Source organism: Terrapene carolina, unplaced genomic scaffold, assembly GCF_002925995.2.
Source record: "Terrapene carolina triunguis isolate 2854851 unplaced genomic scaffold, T_m_triunguis-2.0 Scaffold58, whole genome shotgun sequence".
Classification (NCBI taxonomy): Eukaryota; Metazoa; Chordata; order Testudines; family Emydidae; genus Terrapene; species Terrapene triunguis.
In genome coordinates this window covers 18,456,246-18,475,986 of record NW_020664409.1, presented here as the reverse complement: position 1 = coordinate 18,475,986, position 19,741 = coordinate 18,456,246, and the positions used below count along the sequence as shown (strand labels likewise).

At 40.3% G+C, this 19,741-nt stretch overlaps 1 protein-coding gene across 3 annotated transcripts in view; it reads right to left on the bottom strand.

The window, feature by feature from the left end:
- The window catches only part of NETO1 (neuropilin and tolloid like 1), an 84,067-nt gene that overhangs the window by 29,827 nt on the left and 34,499 nt on the right, over positions 1–19,741 (bottom strand). The window lies entirely within an intron of this gene.

Sequence of the window (19,741 nt, the reverse complement as noted above, 5' to 3'; positions counted from 1 at the left end):
CTCACACTGCAGTTTATGATATATGAATGATCTGCGACCCCAACTGATAGTGCACTAGTTGAGCCACTGTCTTTGCCAAAAATCAGCCCTGTGGCTGTTAATAAATAAATACCAGTTTGCCACGAGATACATTGAGTGAACAAAGTTAATGAATATAATGCAGCTTGCTGTTTTAGTGCATACACACACAACTATCTTTAATCTCTGAGAAACTTTGTACCCTATTTATAGCCAAGTGCATGACTTACGTGAAATGAGATTGGTCTCAGCCCTGTGCCCTATTAGACAAGTGTCCACATTATACAAATCAGCATTTCACAAAGTTTGGCACAGTCCGAAGACACTGTTCAAGAGAAGCCCAAAACTGAAATGTGAAAGGACTAAAATATTTCGAGAAAGGATGATCTCTTGAGATTAGATTAGTCATTGTTCAGGAATCATAGTGTATCACATAATCATTCTCCTTGACATGCATATTCCAGCTTCCAATAGGCTGTCTCTTTAACTTCATGAGAAAGAAAACAAGAAAAAAAAAAGGTGCGGGTCTTGATATTTTTGTCAAAATTCATAAGATTTGGTCTCCCCAGATTGGTGACAAATACTTATGACACACACATTGTCACAACTTCTCCTGGACATTTTAGAATTCTGAGCCACCTTTTGCCCAGACTTCATTGGAATAGTTCAAGATATAAGCCATGATAGAGTTTGAATCTATGTATTCAATAGATTTTATTTTATTGTCTCAGAATTAGATCACTGTATCAAAAGCTTAAAAGCATGAAAACATGTCTTCAGGAATATGGAAATGCTGTGCAATTTCTGCAATGCCATCTCAACCAGGGCTAGTCCATACAAGGAGAAGAAGAACAAGAAAGAATGTTCAGTATATTGGATCAGTTACGATATATTGGCTTTAAAAATTAAATGCGTAAAATCACCTTGTGACACCATGTGTCTGTACACTTTAGTGTGTGTTTATGTTCTTTGCAATGATCTTTTGTTGTTTCAGAATATAGGTCTTAGTTACATGCCCATAAACTAAAGGGACTGCAGATATATCTGAGCAGACAATCAGCATTAATTGTTAAGAAGACATTTAAAAAAAAAAAAAACTAAATTTAATTAAATATACCAGTTAATGAATTTAGATACCAATACCTATAGCTGAAAGCAAGACATTTATATAACTGGAATCTATTTAATTCAACTACAAACTCAAATTAACATCCAAAACCACAGAGTCCTAGGTACAATGCAGCCATTCAGTTTTCTCTAACAGCTGGTTTTAAATCTTCATGGGCTGGATTCTCAGGTCTGCTGAGGCAACTTTAAGGCCACTTTGTGTTGCTTATGTGGTGCACTGTGCCAGGAGAAGGGCAGTAGAGAATTCTTCCTATACCAGTTAACTCTTGAGTGGCAGAGGTGACTCTGTCACCTCCTGCTCCAGATGCCCCCTCACAACGTATGGAGGGGAGGAGCATGATGTAGGTGGGAGAGGGCCTGGCAAAGATGAACTCTGCTACACAAATCCTTGTAGGCATAAGTTACGGCTGCCCCTATGCACACACATTTCGCTTAAGGGCTGAGAGGCTCTGAATCACGGAGCCACAACTTCCCCATGGCCCCTATCTCAGATGGAGTGGAGACTCAGGTCCAAGCGGTTTTATTCATTTTAATCTACAAGTGGGGGGGGTCATTTGGAATATTCATAAGAAGATTTAAATAAGCTGGGGCAGTACAAGTACCCATCAAGGCCTCATCAACTTCTTGTCTTCAGTTAGCAACAGGGAGCGCCATCATACCCACACATACACCCTTCTTGAGGGTTGCCACAGCTGCTCCCAGAAGGAGGGTCATTCTGGTCATATGTTATGTTTGCTGAGGATAGGGGGCAGGCCCTTCAAGGCCTCTCTTGCCCCTCCCCAGAGTCTCTGACAGTTCCATACACTTTTACAGAGGTGGCAAGAGGCAGAAATGTGGCAAGTGGTGATAGTTTCCTAAGGATAAAGTATTCAATGAAGGAATAGAAAATATACTCTGACGAACTAGGAAACAAAGGTTTCAATCTGTAAGCCCTTGACGGAAGCAGAACTGGAAGAATTCTTGTACTTTGAAGATTTCCAAGCTGGAAGGAAAAAAAAAACATTTTTTCTTTTCTGTTTTCTCGACCCCCCCAAATGAACTTCTAAACTGGAAGAGAATAGCACCGGTCTAAATGTATCAAGATAAAGTGGGACACTTCTGTAGTTTCTTGATGTAAAACTCACTCCATATGCTATTTCCCTAGATGACCTTCCCCTGTGTAACTTGTTCTTTCTTTCGAGTGGCTTGTAGATTTTAAGGCCAGAAGGGACCATAATGATCATCTAGCCTGATCTGCTGCATAACACAGGCCCAGTAATTTCACCCAGTAATTTTTGTATCAAGTCCAATCAGAGCCAGAGTACAGGCTCACTTGTTCCAACAGGATTTTAATTAACTCATGTGGAAGTTCCTTCGGCTTGATTTCAGAGACGCTGGAAACCTGTAGCTCACACTGACATCTACTGGAGATGTGGCTGCTCAGGGCTTTTGAAAACCTGTTATTCTGAAGCTTTTCTGTAGCAAAATAATGAGGTTTGGTTTTGAGATTAAAGAAAAACTAAGGTGCTCAAGTGCTACTCCACATAGGCTCCATAAAATATAAATATTGGATACACAAATACATAATAAATAAATAAAGCAACAACCTAGAATAGAAGTTATACATTATAGATGAGGCTGAAATTTGAACCATGTTCAAACAGTTTGTTATATTAATAACAAATAGCTAGTAGATTTATTATTTGTTTTTGAAGTAATATAACACTAAATGGTTTATTTTAGAGGCTGCTGTTTATGATTTAATAAAACAGATGGTGCTTGTTTTATTATTAGTTCTGCTCAGTCAGAGTAAAGCAGAGCAGAACCTTTGTTAAGTTATTTATATACTGAGTGGCCAAACCTTCTGATTGGTGACAAACATCCTGTTGCTTGCAGCTGGAGGAAACAATGGGAAAATCCAGGAGGATCTACAAGGCAGCAAAACAGGATAGGATAGAGGAATCATGGAGCAGGTCCTCAAGGAATCAATTCTGAAGCACTTAGAGGAGAGGAAAGTGATCAGGAACAGTCAGCATGGATTCACCAAAGGCAAGTCATGCCTGACTAACCTAATTGCCTTCTATGAGGAGATAACTGACTCTGTGGATGAGGGAAAAGCAGTGGATGTGTTATTCCTTGACTTTAGCAAAGCTTTTGATACGGTCTCCCACAGTATTCTTGCCACCAAGTTAAGGAAGTATGGGATGGATGAATGGACTATAAGGTGGATAGAAAGCTGACTAGATTGTCGGGCTAAATGGGTAGTGATCAACGGCTCCATGTCTAGCTGGCAGCCACTTTCAAGTGGAGTGCCCCAGGGGTCAGTCCTGGGGCTGGTTTTGTTCAATATCTTCATTAATGATCTGGAGGATGGCGTGGACTGCACTCTCAGCAAGTTTTCAGATGACACTAAACTGGGAGGAGTGGTAGATACGCTGGAGGGTAGGGATAGGATACAGAGGGACCTAGACAAATTAGAGGATTGGGCCAAAAGAAACCTGCTGAGGTTCAACAAGGACAAGTGCAGAGTCCTGCACTTAGGACGGAAGAATCCCATGCACTGTTACAGACTAGGGACCGAATGGCTAGGAAGCAGTTCTGCAGAAAAGGACCTAGGGGTTACAGTGGATGAGAAGCTGGATATGAGTCAACAGTGTGCCCTTGTTGCCAAGAAGGCTAGCAGCATTTTGGGCTGTATAAGTAGAGGCATTGACAGCAGATTGAGGGACGTGATCGTTCCCCTCTATTCGACATTGGTGAGGCCTCATCTGGAGTACTGTGTCCAGTTTTGGGCCCCACACTACAAGAAGGATGTGGAAAAATTGGAAAGAGTCCAGCGGAGGGCAACAAAAATGATTAGGGGGCTGGAGCACATGACTTATGAGGAGAGGCTGAGGGAACTGGGATTGTTTAGTCTGCAGAAGAGAAGAATGAGGGGGGATTTGATAGCTGCTTTCAACTACCTGAAAGGGGGTTCCAAAGAGGATGGATCTAGACTGTTCTCAGTGGTACCTGATGACAGAACAAGGAGTAATGGTCTCAAGTTGCAGTTGGGGAGGTTTAGGTTGGATATTAGGAAAAACTTTTTCACTAGGAGGGTGGTGAAGCACTGGAATGGGTTACCTAGGGAGGTGGTGGAATCTCCTTCCTTAGAGGTTTTTAAGGTCAGGCTTGACAAAGCCCTGGCTGGGATGATTTAGTTGGGAATTGGTCCTGCTTTGAGCAGGGGGTTGGACTAGATGACCTCCTGAGGTCCCTTCCAACCCTGATATTCTATGATTCTATGAACGTTTAAGGGAAATTGGAGTGCATAAGAAAGTCTCTGAAGGGAATCTCTAGAAGGGGCAGATGCCTTGCAATCTCTATAAAGATAGCATGGAGAAAAGCATGAGGAACCTCCATGGGAGGGTGCAGGAATGCATTTGAGTCTATAAACGGAAAGTTTTGTCGCATATTGGGTTTGCTTTAAAAAAAGATCATATTGAGTATTTACAGGAGCAGCAAAGGTCTCTGAAAGGAATGAGAGGTGTCAAGGCACCTTTAAAGTGAATGGTGTTGCAGCCCATTTCACAATTAATGGAATTCCTAGAAATCAAATACATATAATACTCACTGGAAAGACTCTGAGGAGCAGAAGTATAACTGCGGCTTCTTATGAGAGAGTAAAGGAGTGCTTTGAGATGTTTACAGTGGGTTGCAGGAGAACAAGAAAGGTGTGGGAGATCATCGGGATCCATAAAGAGAGGGTGGGGGTTATCTATGGCATTTGTAAAAAAAATGGATTACAACTCTTACATAAGAGGTGTATGAGAGCACTGTGGATCTCAATAGGAGACAGGGGAGGAGAACATTAAAGGTGTTTCCACAGGCAGGAGCTTATCAAAGATCACTATAGTGGGCATGTCAGTTAATTCTTCAAAAACTTAAATCAACATCATCATTTTTTCCCCAAACACTTTAAGCAAACTGTAGCCTCCCGTGCAGCTATATAGCCACACACATGCACACCCATAGCAGGTCACTGCAGCCTGGCCAATAACTAAACTGCCTAGTTAATGTTTTGGTCAGACAACTTATGAAGTAATGCCTGATTCACTTTTTCTTACTCATAACAAAATAAATCTAGGGCCAAATCCCATGCGGTGATGAGCGTTTTCAACTCCCGCTGACTTCAGTAGATGCCAAGCACCCACAGCACTTCACAAGAGTGTTCAAAATTAGCAACTTCACACAGTTTCAAATTTCACATACTTATACCAAGAAGACATGATGGACAACGTTGTTATTTACTTATTATTTAAACATATATGTAGCAAATTCTGCAACAAAAATGTACAATTACTATAATGTCATAATATGTAAGCAAAACGAACTCTCCAAAACATGTTCAAAATAATTCTGCACCAACTCAACATTCTGGGGGGGAAAAGTACAAAATATGCCCAATATAACTTTCCAATGGATACACACCACAGATTCCACAATGCCTACTGTAGATGTTTCTCCACTGTGCTGAACTAAAACCAAAGTTCCACATAACACACCACCACCACAAAGGAGACATCGCTCATGACAACAAGCAGCATAACACCAGATTCCATGTTGTATACAAATTTGAAAAACAAACATATTTCACATTACAGCACAGATTTCACAGACTTTCCAAATTCAAAAACAAACATTTGGTATATATTCTGGAATTTGTATAACTGCATGCTTTATGTTAATGTATGATGTATTTGGAGCATGTGTTGGGAAAAAGTTGGGAGAAAGTAGAAACTATTTTGCAACTGCATTGTGGAATCTATCTTGCTTTTATTTCTACATTCTTTCCAACAAGAAAGCAACACATCTGGCTTCTTAAATGCTTGGAAACTATGACATTTAAATACAAGGAGGGGTAAGCAATGAGCTAGGCCAATGGCTTGGAGCTGAAATGGTGTGGTCATACATTAGAATGTGTTGCTCAGACATCTTATGAAATACCTGGTTCACCATCTCTTATTTGTAAAACTCTAGGGACAAATGACCTTTACTCCCATTGACTTCAGCGTGAACAGTTTGGTTCTGTTCAGGTAGTGACTAACGCCCTTCTGATAATCAGGGTATGGAAGACAGTTTCCTGCCTATCTGATGTGGTTGGGGAGGAGGGTGGTAAACACAGATGAATGGTCTGGTTAATATGAAATTGAGAAGCTACTTTAGGTAGAAACTTAGGGTATGGTCATAATGAGATCTTCTCCTTGAAGAATATTGTAAAGCCCCCAGTTGTCCAATCTTCTAGGCAGAAGTGATGGCTATGAAGAAAGCTGTTTTCATAAACAGATGTAGCAATTCACACACATCTAATGGCTTGAAAGGATGTTTCATAAAGCCGCTAAGAATAAGATTCAAATCCCATATTGGAATAGGTTCTCTAATCTGTGGGAAAAGATTATCAATCCTCAGAGGAATCTTGATATTGTGGGGTGAATAAAAATGGAAAAGCCATCAACAAGAGCAGGAAAGGCTGTTAGAGCCGCCAAGTGAACCTGATAACAGACCTGATTTTTTTTTAAATGTCAGCAGATAGTTTATGATGGTGGGAAGAGAAGAATGAACAGGAGAAATTTGTCAGCTGGTACACCAAAGTTGATATCTCATTCACTTTGGAAGATGATATTGTCTCAGACACTGTTGTTTACCACCATCTCTTGCACCTCTATTGAACAGGAAGTGTCAATCATCAATTTACAGAACTTCCAGATTAGGGTGAAGTGTCTGACTGGCATGCTGAGACAACAAATGGCAAATATGATTGGAAGTTTCATTGGTGGATGAGAAATAATTCAAATGTCCAGCTTGATCTTGTTCGCTACTTTCAAGAGTAATGGAATTGGTGGATATGCGTAAAGAAGACCATTTGTCTATAAAATAAGGAAAGCATCCTCCAATAATTGAGGGTCCAACCTTGAGAAAAAAATGCACTTTGGGTTGATGGCAGTGGCAAAGAGGTCCACTTCGGGAAACCCCTGTGATTGAAATATGTTGCTGAAGATCCATGAGTCCAACTCACATTTGAAATTCTACGAGAAATGTCTGCTGAGGTAGTTGGCCAGGTTACAAGGAAGTAGGAAGGAGAGATGACGATCTGGTTGACTACACACCAATTCCAGAGAGTTTTATTGCCTTAGCACAAAGCGCCACCCTAGCATTTGATGCAGAACATGCAGGCCACGTTGTCTCTCATGACCTTGATGGACTTGGCTCTGATGAGAGGGAGGAAATGAGTGCAAGAATTTTGGACTGATCTCAGTTCTAAAAGTGAAGACAAAACTCTTGTGGAGACCATTTGCCCAAGATAGTGTGTGACCCTAGATATACCACGCATCCTAAGAGGTGTGTGTCCAATATTATAATGATGGTAGGAGGAGCCATAATGAAAGAGACTACCACACAAACCTTGGAAGGGTCTTTCACCAATTGAGTGAGTCCAGAACCTGACAGGGAACAGACAGTTGCTAGTCCAGATTGTGATTCTTGGTTCATAAATTGAAGCTGTAACCAAAGCAGCACTGGTGATGCAATCATCTCAGGCTATGAAGGTACAAGCTGCCATAGGACTGAATAGTTGGAGACAATTTCTTGCTGAGGTTTGAGAACTTATCTGAATCCTTGAAATTGGATTTTTAGGGGTGTGAATCTGTCACACTGTCCAGTGAAACGCCGAACAAATCTATCTGGTGTACTGGTGTCAAAGCAGATTTTTCAAGATGGAGTCAAAGGTCTAAATTATGGAACAGAGACCTTATAATTTGTATTGCCAATAGGACCTCTTGGTAAGATTGACTCCTAAGTAGCCAATTGTTGAGATAAGAGAAGATGATTATCCTTAGTTGACCTAGAGGGCAGCTACAACTGCCATGATCTTTGAGAACACCTTTGAGGCAGAGGTGTTAAAAAAAAAATCTCAGAGTCCTTGGCCGGAACATAATATTTTTTGTCGGCACATTTACAAGTAGGAGGGGCCATAGCCAGATGGTTTTAGCAGGCTCTAGTAAAGCTTCATTTACAGGAAGGACCACACGTGCAGAAGCTGAAGTATGTAAAATGTCAGGAGCTAATGATGACAGTCCTGGACCTCCTCCAGAAGAATCTGCAGCATATCATTGATGCCCTTCATCAGCTCCTGGAATTGTCTAAAGGCTATGGAAGGTGGTTGAGGCATTACAGCCTCATCTGACAGTGATAAAAAAATATCTGTGTGAGGAGTTGCTTCCTTTTCAGCTCTTTCCTCCTACTCCTCAAAGTGCTCCTCCACTGGTTCTGGTAGGTGAGGTGGGAGTGAAGTCTGAGGAGAATGGGACTGCCTATGCTCCCTGCAAAAATGACTGGGGTCCCTTAGAAACTGCTGACACTACATGGCCCAGAAGTCCCAATAAGGCTACTGGGGGGCCCACACTGAAAAGGAGGTGGCATCCACTGCTGGTCATACCATATAGACAGAAAATGAGGTTGTCTTCCCTCCCGTCTCTCAGAATATGTATGAGAGTGATTTCCCACAATGTAGACAAGAGATCCCTGAACCAAAATATGTGAGTCAGAGGAGTCTTCCTCAACATATTCTAGGGGCGGTGATCACTATTCACCCTGGATAGTTGAAGTTGGTGAAGTACTGGGTCTGAATGAAAAACGTGGAGGTGGTGACTCAGAAGTCCTTGGTGAAGAAAGGTGTTTCAGTACCAGTAAATAATGGAGACTCTCAGCTCCTTCAACACAAGATCTTTTGAATACTAAATTCCTGCTATACCAATGGTGCATAGACAGGAGTTGAATGTGATTCTGTGGACTCTGGCTTTGGTACCGACACAGGCACTTGTGTGGAATGCTTTGAAGCTATGGGCACCGAATGCTTCCAACCAGAATCAGACTCCATTATAGAAGTCTGGGGTACTGACATAGGTACTTAGGTGTGCATGGTGTAGTTCTCTTTGAGGTATGCTTTTATGGGCATGAGCACTCAAAGTAGAAGTGGTCCTCAGAACCAAATCTCACTTTGGAGAAACATGGCTCATAGAAGTGGCTTTAGATGACTTCCCAGTACCAGAATCACTTGGACCCTCAATAGTACTTCCTTGGAACTGAGGTTTCTGGAGCCTTCTTTGGAGTTGGTGACTCCTGCTCTTCTTGTCAGTACCTGTCCACTTTTGTGGGGCTCTCAGTACCAGGGACACAGACAAAGCCACATTCCCCGAGGCTTTTGGTGACCAAGGCTCTGAAGTAAATAAAATACTAATTACGGAGTTCCTCGAGGCTCTCAGTGAATGGGATCCAGAGGTAGAAAGGACACTAAATGTGCTCAGTAGCCATGTTACAGGAGGGTTCTTGGAGCCTGGGTAAAAGCTGGTCATAGGCTTGCTCCATCATTAAGATCTTGAACCTTATCTCCCTAGTTTTACAAGATCTGCTCTTGAATGAGGAGCAGATCTTACACTTGGCTGCTATATGCATGTCTCACAAACTTCGGAGACAGCGAGAACGTCCATGACTCACTGGAATAGCCTCCCAGCAGGAAAGACAATGTTTAAAGCCTGGGGATCCCAGCTCACCCCAGAGAGTAAAAGCCCAGAATAACCCCTCAAACAGAGAAGAACAATCAAAGGGAAAACACCACCAACAAATGCCATCTATAGCAACTAAACTAAGCTAAACTATGCTATGAAAATCTCAGGCTAAAGGTTGAGGGTGGTTCTCCTGACCTACCCTATATAGTTTCAGTATGGGCCATGAGGATGTGGAGAGTGCATGTGCAGGCCAAACAGGCACTGCTACTGAAAATCACTGATCAAAGGCGCAGCAGGGCACATAATCATAAGGAAACTACTCAAGGAAGAGCTGTAACTTACTGAAGTTGCTAGTTGGGTTGTCACTTGCATATAAACAAAAATTGAACCAATTTGTTATTCATTTTTAAAAGATAAGTAAACCATATCATCTAGTTTCTACATGTAAAAACAGCAGGCTGCTAATGATAAATAAGGAAACCATTCAATTTGACTCATTAAATCACGAGCTAAAAATAAGCATTTAATTTTGCCCTGATTGAAAAACTGAAAAGCAATAAGTATTGTAGCTTATATCAAGCAGCTGGTAACAAATTCCAGTAGTTACATGTACTTGTCTATCATGGAACTTAGAGAGCAGATCTTACGTACAAATGCGCATAGTGAGATTAAATTTTTGGAAATAATTTTAAGAGTAATCTGTTCTACACTCTCCAGTGGAAGTATCATAATACTCCTGTGTAAAAATCACAGAGCTTGCACAATTCAATATAGAATAGTAGGATTATTTTAAGATATTTCATGTTGTTGTCATTTGGCATTTGAGGATACAAAGAAAATACTGCCTGTAAAACTGATGACAAATTCAGAAGATTTTAAGGGACAACTGAAAGCATGTTAAAGCAATCTCAGAAGCAATTCAGATATAGCAGAAGAGCCCTGAAAAGAAAACATCTCTTTTGTGAATTGTACAAATAAGGGGACTGAGCTGTAGTATAAGAAAGAGAAAAAGCTCCTGTAAGTAAAGCAACCGCCCATCCACCCACTCACTAATTTAAAAACATCACCTTCTCAATCTAAATTCCATCTGTTATTGGTGTGGGATGTTTTAAAGGGAATTTGTTCTTATGGTTCTTTCCAGTTGTACAGTCATACTTCAATTCCAAGAAATATCCCTGCATGTTAGTGTATGATACCAGGAAATCTTCACAAGAAAGAATGTTGTGCTTTTACTAAGAATTCATCCTAGAGTCCTTATGGAATTACCTGAAGCAATCTCAGAACCATTGGCAGTTGTCTTTGAGAACTCATGGGGGACAGGTGAGGTGCCAGAGGACTCGAGAATGGCAAATATAGTACCTATTTTTAAAATGGGGAACAAAGAGCATCTGGGGAATTATAGAGCAGTCAGTCTACATTGATACTTTGAAAGATACTGGGACAAATTATTAAAAACAAACAAACAATTGGTGAGCATCTTGAGGATAATAGAGTAATAAGGAATAGCCAGTATGGAATTGTCAAGAACAATTCATGCCAAACCAACTTAACTTTCTTCTTTGACAAAGTTACTGGCCTAGTGGATGCAGGGAAGCAGCAGACATGACATACCTTGATTTTAGTAAGGCTTTTGACATAGTCCTACCTTACATTCTCATAAGCAAACTAGGGAAATGTGATCTAGATGGAATCACTATAAGGTGCGTGATTGAAAAACTACTCAAAAAAAGTAAATTATCAATGTTTTGTGGTCAAATTGGGAGGGCATATCTACTGGGGTCCCACAGGGGTCAATCCTGGGTCCAGTACTTATCAATATTTTCATTAACAATTTAGATAATGAAGCAACAAGCATGTGAATAAAATGTGCACACAACAGCAAGCTGGGAGTGGCTGCAAGCACTTTGGAAGACTGAGGGTGAGAATTCAAAACAACCTTGACAAATTAGAGCATTGGTCTGAATTCAACAAAATGAAATTCAATAAAGACAAGTGCAAAGTGCTACACTTAGGAAGGAAAAATCAAATGCACAACCACAAAATGGGGAATAACTAGTTAAGTAGTATTACTGCTTAAAAGGAACTGGGGATTACAGTGGATCATAAACTAAATGAGTCAACAATGTGATGCAGTTGCAAAAAAGGCAAATATTCTGGGGTACATTAACAGCAGAGTCTTATGTAAGAGATGGGATGTAACAGGCCCATTCTACTCACCACTGGTGAGGCTTTAGCTGGAGTATTGTGGTCCAATTCTGGGTGCCACAATTTAGGAAAGATGTGGACTAATTAGAGAGAGTCAAGAGGAGAGCAACAAAAATGCTAAAAGGTTTAGAAAACTTGGCCTAAGAGGAAAGGATAAAAAAAATCACTGTACTTGATGACCTCTCGAGATCTCTTCCAGCCCAACATTTCTATGATTCTCTTCAACAGAAACCCTGGGAAACTTCTAAAATCATTACAACTGGTAATAACCATAAGCTGGTGTTTAATCTTTGTTTCCTGTGTACCATGTCTAAGATCCCTGTTGTATGCTGGCCTAGTAGATGTATCTTGCTAAAGGAAAGAGACACACTCCCAGCACTTTCACAGGGATATCTTAATTTTGTCTTTCTTTTTGGGGTGTTTGAAGTGTCATTGAACGGAGAGTACAAAGATTCTCTTTGTTTATCAGAAGCATAACAAATGAATGCTGCAAAGTCCTGTGGAAATTAAAATGATTTGATATGTTATGTGACAAATTAAGCTTCATTAACAGAAACACAGCCCATTACTTGTGAATGACAAATATGAAACAGTTATTTTAACAAGACTGAAGCAATGCTTTTATATATTTATTTCATCATATTTCTTATAAAATTGTCAAAATAGCTCCAACTTTCAATTTAAAAAGGAGCTTTTAAACTTCCAAAATAAAATTGTTGGCCTCAGTTTGATTTCCTTGTCTCTCCTTTCTTGATCTTGACCCACTTTCATCATCAAAAACTGAATTGCATTGTGCCCTGATGTACATCTTGTACAAGTCCACTGACTTCAATGGGATTGTACAGACTGTGTCAGGCAGCATTCAGTCATATACATATAGGGTGGTGTTTTTTTTTTATTTTTGGTCCTTTGATATTGATGTTTCTAAATGAAAAATTTGAATGGTATGAAAAAAAATTATTTCCTCTAGCCAACTCCTCAGCTCTGTTTATTTGACCACCTAATGCAGCTATATTATTAGGTTGACCTATTCAGGCCATTGAATCAATTCCATGGGGACCAAGTGCAGAGTGGATTGCAGGGGCAGTAAGATCATGCCCTAAGGCTCTTGAGGGGAAGAGAGAGGGACCAAGTCTGGGGTCCCTAACATTAAATCAAGACCAAAAATATTACCTGGGTGGGGATCCCTTGGGAGATATAAATATTTAATAATGATAATAACTTGTATTACCATAACACTCAGAGGCCCAGTCAGGGATCAGATCCTCTAATGCTACCCACTGTTCAAACACATGGAAAGATGGCCCCATGCCGAAAAATGTGGGGCCATGTGCCCTTTCATCCTCTGATCTACTGATCGGTGTTATCTGTCAGCCTTAATGAGCCCAAGACTCTGTTCTACTTCAAAAATCTGTACATCTACACTATAGCAGCACAGCTACGGCACTGCAGCTGTGCCTCTGTAGCATAGATGCTTCCTACACAGACAGAAGGGAGCTTTCCATCAACGTAGGGTGGTGTAGGGAGATAAAAGGAAGAATTCTTCTAGCTGTGTCTACAGTGGGGTTTGGTCATCCTATGTTACCTGAAAATTTTTCACAGTCCTAAGTAAAGTTGCAAGTCAACTAAAGTTTTAGGTGTAGATCAGGTCTGAGCCAGTAGATCACTCTTGGGACTATACAGCCCATTTTGTCTCCCTGACTGGCAATCAACAGAGGAGCAAGTCACATATGTGAATACTGGGGAGGCACTGAACATACTGAGTATCTCCTCAAGATAATATCCCACTTGTCAGGTGTCCTGGAGTAATGGACTCTGAACCTGGTCTGAGAGAGTGTTGAACAACCTGAAAGGCCGTATACAGCCATATCTGAATGGCATTAACCCTTCAGAATGGAAGACATTATAGAGTATGGCTGAACTATGTAACTTCCGCTGTTCTAATATCGCGAAACCAACAGGGCTCAGGATTTGGCTCATTCACTTTTTAGGGACAAACTCTAGGCTTCCCTAAGAAAAGTGGCATGGTTGGGGTGGGAATAGTGGTTCATTAATGCCTACATATCCAGCACAACAGGCATCCTACAGTACAGAGATAAATGGCACAGGGTGGCTGCCATAGCCATCTGCTAGGCATTGCTTCTCTAAGATGGATCAGTTTGCCCAGGAGTTCTGCTAAAGTCTAGCATATACTGCTGGTAGCAGTACATAGGTCAATTGGACTGACAGCTGGGCATTTGCCCTAGCCTGTAGATCGAACTCCCAGGGACACACTTTGGTCCATGAGCTACATATGGCCTCATAGCAAATTACTGAGGTTGTTGAGTGGATTCTGCCTGGTTACTTTATTGGAAGGAAAAGGCACTCTCCCAATTGTGCTTTACAGAGAAGGATTTAGACTTTGGAAAACATTAATGAGAACCTATAAACAGCACAAACCATAAATTCATCACAATGCTCTAATTCCTTTGAAGGGCTATATATGAACATAATTAACCCATTTTAACAGTTTAGAATAGCCAATTATATTTACGAGTATCTGGGTGGGTTCAAATAGCACTGCCTTATCTGGTGCTGACCCTGTAATGAGACCCAATCCCAGAAGGGACAAACTGAGGTGCCAGTGTGATGTTTCCTGATCATGCTCCAGTGCCATGTCATGTGGAATAAGAGCAGCTTCATACCAACTACGAGCTCTGTGGTAAAAATGGAGCCTCAAGGTGAATCGAGAGATTTCACCTAGCTTCTCAGCTTGAGTTGGGCACCTCACAGTTTTCCTCCCACACTTTAACAGGAACACTGATGCACTATTCCCCTAAGTCAAAGCTGGTATCTGCATTTGTGGAGAATGTCCCCTTATTCTCACCCCAACTTCTCACCTAGGAGGCATAGCAGAGCAGCTCACAATGAACATTTGATCTGAAGTGAAGGGTCCAACTGAATAGCACTGCAAGGGATCCCAAATGTGTATGAACCACCCCGATTACAATATTTGCATTAAAGGTATGTATATTTGCCTCATCTTATGGTAGTACAATATACAGCATAGTTGATTAAAATAGACATATTGCTCCTGAAAGTAGGACCAAGAGAGGTGGTGAAGACTCCATAACTCCTGCAGACCTTTGGACTCAAAGGCACTCTAAGAAATATTCATAGGCAAGAAAATACTTGTTAATTATTTCAGTGTGTAACAACGTTGGATTTTAAAAAGTTACAGTACGTACTGCACAGTAGAACCCTCTTATAACCAAGTTATTTCATACTCCCCCAAACCAGCATCATAGGCCGTGCAGGTTTACTTTCCATCAGGAATAGAAATCTTCACATGCACATCACTGAAGAATTCTGGACTGTCATTCTACTTCACTGAGATGTAAATTCTCTCTTCCCAAACACAATATCTTAGTGGAAGAGACAAACCGTTATTCAACTCTATGAGTTCATCTCTAGTTCTCAACACATGTGCCCTTTGCAGGTTGGGGGAGGAAGGTTTAGCCAGCCCATACAGTGAGCTACAAGTGCAGCTTTAAAAGCTGTGGACTGAAGAATCTGCAGAGGAAAAGAAGCCCATTCTTATAGACTCCAGAAACATCTGCAGGGAAACCCAGACCCTCTGCACTGCTGTTCCTGCTGTACCCCGGCAGTACAGCTTTCTCAGAAGCCATGCCAAGGCTCTCATTGGCTCTCTCCCCTATCGTTGGTCACTACCCATTCTGCTACTGTATAAATGTCTTCTTTAAATCATTTGGTGATTGAGAGGGCCCTGTAGCAGCAGTTCTCTCGCATATCTCCCCAAAGCTTAGAAAGCTCCAGCAAGAGAAGGAGAGCACAGAAGGGTTTCCATAAACTATAAAGGGAGAGATCTGCCCGGAATTATTTTTGACAAATGCCATTTCATCGAAAAGTGCCAATTTGTCAAAACAAACTCTTTGCAAGAAAGGGTTCCTTTCAACAAATTGTCTGACTCCAAAAAAATATTGGAAGTTTACAAATTCATTTAGACATTTTCTAAATGAAAAAGTTGTGGTATTTTGGTTCAGAATTACTTTTTATTTTGGAATGTAACTTAATTTACACAATCAATAGGTTAAAAAGAAAAAAGGTCATAATCAAAAGAAAATATTTCATAATTATCAAAATGAAACAGATCACCTCAGAGATGGCCACAGCTTAAGATGAGACATTGGACAGGTGGGCCATGGCTCTGAGGTGGTACCGCGCATTCTGTCTCTCAGGATGCTTGGCTGGTTCTTGCTCACATGAGCAAGGTCTCCCGGATCGCCATATGTGGGGCCGGGAAGGAATTTCCCCCCAGTTCAGACTGGCAGGGATCTTGAGGCTTCTTCGCCTTCCTCTGCTGTGTGAGAGTGCAGGTTACTTGCCCGTAAGGTGACCAGATGTCCCAATTTTATAGGGACAGTCCCAATTTTGGGGTCTTTTTCTTATATAGGTGAAAACATCCAATCAATGTGCAGCTGCAGTCAAAAAAGCTAACAGAATGTTGGGAAGCATTAAGAAAGGGATAGATAAGATAGAAAATATCATATTGCCTCTATATAAATTCATGGTACACCCACATACTGCACTCAGATCTGGTTGCCCCACCTAAAAAAGGATATATTGGAATTGGAAAAGGTACAGAAAAGGGCAACAAAAATGATTAGGGGAATGAAACAACTTCCATATGAGGAGAGATTAATAAGACTCGGACTTTTCAGCTTGGAAAAGAGATGACTAAGGGAGAATATGATAGAGGTCTATAAAATCATGACGGTATGAAGAAAGTAAATAAGGAAGTTTTATTTACTCCTTCTCAGAACACAAGAATTAGGGGTCACCAAATGAAATTAATAGGCAACAGGTTTAAAAACAAATAAAAGGAAGTATTTCTTCACACAACACACAGTCAACCTGTGGAACTCTTTGCCAGAGGATGTTGTGAAAGCCAAAATTATAACATCGTTCAAAAAAGAACTAGATATTGTTCATGGAGGACAGGGCCATCAATGGCTATTCAGGATTGTGTCCCTAGTCTCTCTTTGCCGGAAGCTGGGAACGGGCAACAGGGGATGGATCACTTGATAATTGCCCTCTTCTGTTCATTCCCTCTGAAGCACCTGGCATTGGCGAATGTCAGAAGACAGGATACTGTACTAGATGGACCTTTGTTCTGACTCAGTATGGCTGTTCTTATGATCAGATACGTGGCTATCCAGGATTTTATGAGTTGATTGTACCTATGCTCATTTTGGCCACTTGTAAATCCATGGGAATAGTCTGGAGAGAACTCATAATTATCTTAGAATGGATGATCTATCTACAAGGTCAGTGTTGTTGTCCCTATTTTACAGATGGGGAAACTGAGGCACAGGGAGGGCTGTGACTTGCCCAAAAAAAGAGTTCCATCTGCAAACACCATAAAATGGCAATTGTAGGACAATGCCATTTTTTCCAAATGACAATATTCATAATTTTTGTGTGTACTCTTCATCAAAAAAGGATATACCCCTCTACCTCGATATGACGTGACCCGATATAACATGAATTCGGATATAACGTGGTAAAGCAGTGCTTCGGGGGGGCGGGGCTGCACACTCCGGTGGATCAAAGCAAGTTCGATATAACGCGGTTTCACCTATAACCCGGTAAGATTTTTTGGCTCCCAAGGACAGCGTTATATAGGGGAAGCGGGGTATTTAGTAAAGTAGCGGATTAGACAGGCAAATTATCTGCTCTTTGGTAGTGTTTACAAGGAAACTGAGGAAGGAAATCCATTTTCATTTTCAGCATCAGGTCAAACATTCTAGCCCATCAGTGCACTCAGGAGTTTTAAGTGTAGGTCAGCAGCTTATCCAGTGGGAAGGCAATAAATTAAATTTCACTAGACCAGATCAGGATTTTGGCTGCCAAACAACAGGATTTTTTCCTAGCTTGATCTAAAAGACTCATTTAAAACTACAATAATAATTTCACTTTTAAATAAAACATTTAATTTAAAAGCACTTCACAAACTCTTGATCCATACATAAAACATCATTGTGATACAGCCACCAAGCACACAGCAAGCTATGTTAATGCTAAATATTATTATTATTATGGTGTTAGAACCTACGAATCCAGAGATTCTAAACAGCCAAACCTGGCATTTAAACTTCTAAGCCACGCTCCACCTAGTACACATTTCATATACATTATAATTACAATGTCTTATTTCAAAACTACTTTATACTGAAGTTTATGGCCAGTATCAGTAATAACAATTTGCCTAATCCCTATAATGAAATCTATATACGACTTCTAGAACAAAAAACTTTTCCAGAAAATTGTCCTCTATTCTCTTTTTTTAAATGTTCATGTATCAGACAGAAAACAACTACAGTAAAGAAAGAGGGTAGTGGGGGGGGGAGGGGGATCCAAGTAGTAATAGTATCATACAATCTTTTATTAATCCACATACTGCAACCAGCAGATCTGATAACATTGCCTCTGGAGCTTCAACTACTAGATAACATCTGGCAAATGATGTTTGTAAGTCCTGTTACACAACATCTTCTGGCTTTTCGGTGTCATCTAGGGGACTGATATGTGACTAGAATAACACATTTTACACTGCCTGCTTTTGCCATGTTAGTAAGGATTTTTAATAATAGATGTGCCAGGGTGATTTTTTTTTTAATATTAGTTCTTTAAGATTCCTTGGCAGTACAATTTTTTATAATTTTGTCCAGGAATTCAAAACTGTTAATGCCAAGGCCATACTAGGTATTAGATCTAGTCTTTCACTATCAATGTATTCACATAATCTTGCTAAATCTTTAACGTGTAATGACTTTTGAAGCAGTCTTTTTAAAATGCCGGTCAGGAACATTTTGTAAATTGCTTATATCTTTGGCATTTTTATAGGAATTGCATTCCCTTAGGATGGCTTTTTGAGTTGTTTGGTAGCAGGAGCTTTTATTAACCTAAACATTGCAATATTTCTGCTAGTCTAGTACATATTTTAGCTTGTACACTACATTTCACTGAAGCTTAATTCTCACCAACAAATGAATTCCAGCACAAATATGCAAGACACTCCTTCCCTTTGAATAGCAGACTATGATCATGAAAACAGTGCAAATTTCACACAATTAAGTCCAGTCATCGGAGCCTGACACTCTCGATTTAAAGAGGTAGCAAAATTATTTGTTGTATTGATTATGCTATGCATTTTTAACATTAAATGGCTCTCTAAGGGAAGGACTAATGTTGTTGACAGTTATATTACAGGTTTTATTTGCATACCACTGGAATATTCTGAATGAAAGGTTCTGTATTAATAGCTATAGCAAAGTATTATACACATACAATTGTCAATTCACTTTTCAGTCAGATTGGAAGGACCACTCATACAACAATTGATGAGCAGTAAGCACATAAAATGGGGTTTGTAGATGAACAAACAGTTTTTTCATTCATCCATCCCTTCCGGGGTCTGTGTTCTTTTTGTTTTTAAAGAAAAGCTTTCCTGTGAGCCAAATTCAAAGCTGGCATAAATGGGAACCATTCCATTATTGCTAAGTGGGTTGCACCCACCACGCAAGCAGTGAACATATCGTTGTGAGTTTTATACTTTGTCACAATGATTCATGAAACTTTATGAAACTCACGATTGTATTAACATATTAATTATTTTTAAATTATTTTTAATTTAACTGTTGTATTTCAACAGTAAAAGATACAGGGCCAAATTCAACTTGACTGAAAGTAGGTCCAACTCAGTTGCTGTCAATGGACTTGCACTTACTTACATCAGAGAAGAATTTGGCCAACCTGCCTGTCTGGAAATCCACACAAGGCACTTTGCAACCAGTGAATTTGCAGTG